Below are 2,500 nucleotides of genomic sequence, written 5' to 3'. Positions count from 1 at the left end.
CACTTTTGTACACACTGCAGAGAGCAATCATCGCTGAAGAGACTCATTAGCTATGGTAAGCAGCTCTTCTTGGAGAAGGACACTCCAAAATCAAACCATTGTTCTCTAGTCTTGGGTAGTGCCATAACCTCTGTACCATGGTCTTCCACTGTCTTGGGTTAGAGTTCTCTTGCTTGAGGGTACATTAGGGCACACTATTCTATCTAATTTCTCTTCCTCTTATTTTGTTAAAGTTTTTATAGTTTAAATAGGGAATATTTATTTTAATGTTGTTACTGTTCTTAAAATATTTTATTTTTCCTTGTTTCCTTTCCTCACTGGGCTATTTTCCCTTTTGACGCCCCTGGGCTTCTGGCATCCTACTTTTCCAATTAGGGTTGTAGCTTAGCAAATAATGATAATAATAATAATAATAATAATAATACTAGCTAAGTAACAACCCCATTTGGAAAAGCAGGATGCTATAAGCCCAAGATCTCTCAACAGGAAAAAAAAAACAGCCCAGTTAGGAAAGGAAATCAAGGAAACAAATAGAATGATAGTAAGACCAAACATCTTTCAGAGTTGAAATAAGAGTATATTATTAATAATTTTTCTTAGGTGGATAAAACTAGACTTGATTTCAACAAGATCACACTGGACATCTGAAAGACTAAAAATATTGAGGCTTTCAAGAAGAAACTGAAGACTTTGCTTGTTTTCTAAGTGCTTCGATAATGTGGTTTGACATTTCAGGAATGCGAAGTGTGGTGCTCTAAATTCCTAAGATTGTAGGCCTATACGCCAAACAGATCCTGTAGGTCCTGTAGTGCGTATGGGTTCCATGTGCGATTTAAGTAAAGTAATGAAACAAAACAGGTTCCGCGCTAAAATAATATAAAAGCTCAGCTTTTAATCATATATATAATAATAATGATCATCATTACCAATATTACGTTTATTCTTTAAGTTGATGTTGTTGCTAACACAGCCATTATTTACAGAACAAAAGAGCAAGAAAGAATAAGAAACGAATTTCTATCGAATGATACGAACAAGAAGACAACACAAAGAAGCCCATTTCGATAGGTCCCGCAATATATCGTTTATTTATTTCCTTATTTCCTTTCCTCGCTGGGCTATTTTTCCCTGTTGGAGCCTTGTGCTTATAGCATCTTGCTTTTTCAACTAGGGTTGTAGCTTAGATTATAATAATAATAATAATAATAATAATAATACGACATGCGATCAAGATAAATCTTGCCTTCTGAAGCTATATTCCAGTTGTGACCAGATGTTGGAATGAGCTTCCTAATCTGGCAGTTGAATTGGTGGAACTTCCAGAAGTTCAAACTTTCAGCAAATCTGTTTGTGTTGAACAGGTTGACAAAAGTCTCTCTACATAGTTTTACATGACTGATCTTAAAATATTTTTTTTTATTCATTACTTCTCATATACAGTTTACCTATTTCCTTATTTCATTTCCATATTGGACTATTTTCCCTCTTGGGGCCTAGGGTTTGTAGCATCCTGCTTTTCCAATTAGGGTTGTAGCCACCGTCTATACCTAGATCGTGGTTGTAGCTTAGCTAATAATAATAATAATAATAATAATAATAATAATAATAATAATAATAATAATAATAACAAGAAGAAGAAGAAGAAGAGCAGACAGCACTCGTTCTTACGAAGTTTACGATGACACTTTCTGCGGTGAAGGTACCCGTATCAATTCACTTCTTGGGATAACTGATATCCATCCCATCACTGTGGTCAACTGACTACTCAACTCCGTCGAATGGTCCTCCTTGTGACAAGAGGTTGTTGTTGTGGAGTGTTATGAAGGTTTTATAGCTGCTGCTTTGGAGGACGTGTAGGCTACTGGGAAGCGTACAATGATGTTCTATTGGAGCAAAGGCTTCAAGGTTGAGGTTGCGGTGGGAACGAAAATGAATAAATACGTAGAAAAAAATAATGAATTGAAGCACTTTGCTCGACCGCCATGAATCATCGACAATGGTTTTCCGGGAAAGTCGAGATTTTTTATTAACCAGAATCAGTAAAGAAATAAGACATATCTATTTGAATAATCGAAGCCAATGGCTTATTCGTTTACTATTATAGGCCTAGTTTCCGTATTTGTTAGATTTTAAATGTGCTCGTCGATTCCTATAATACTGTAATCGGGGCATTAATGTATATAGCATTAATTTGAATTGAAAAGAAAAACTAAAATAAAGAGTATCTATAATTGTACACACGTTATTTATATGATGAATGGAGACGTATTGATTTAAAAGCTCGAGACAGAGATGAATGGCGAAATCTGACCGAGGCCCTTTGTTTTAATAGGCGTAGAAGGAAATGGTGATAATTACCCTGTATATACGGTTCAAACAATGAATCTCTCTCTCTCTCTCTCTCTCTCTCTCTCTCTCTCTCTCTCTCTCTCATCCCAAATAAAGACTAGAAAACCTCAAGGCGATGATAATCGCTAGTCTAAGAAATGTGAACATCGTC

The 2,500-nt window shown here is 35.6% G+C and overlaps 1 protein-coding gene across 2 annotated transcripts in view; it reads right to left on the bottom strand.

The window, feature by feature from the left end:
• Positions 1 to 2,500, bottom strand: part of LOC137651232 (uncharacterized) — a 29,233-nt gene that overhangs the window by 12,574 nt on the left and 14,159 nt on the right. Inside the window, exon 1 of one of the 2 annotated variants that reach the window (XM_068384451.1) lies at positions 1,669 to 1,819. The exons of the other annotated variant lie outside the window; for it this stretch is intronic. The gene's annotated coding sequence lies outside the window, so the exon portion shown is untranslated. Of the gene's footprint in view, positions 1 to 1,668; positions 1,820 to 2,500 lie in introns of those variants that run through there. 2 annotated transcript variants of the gene reach the window in all.

This window comes from Palaemon carinicauda, chromosome 12 (genome assembly GCF_036898095.1).
Source record: "Palaemon carinicauda isolate YSFRI2023 chromosome 12, ASM3689809v2, whole genome shotgun sequence".
Lineage (NCBI taxonomy): Eukaryota > Metazoa > Arthropoda > Malacostraca > Decapoda > Palaemonidae > Palaemon > Palaemon carinicauda.
This window is presented reverse-complemented; position numbering and strand designations above follow the sequence as displayed.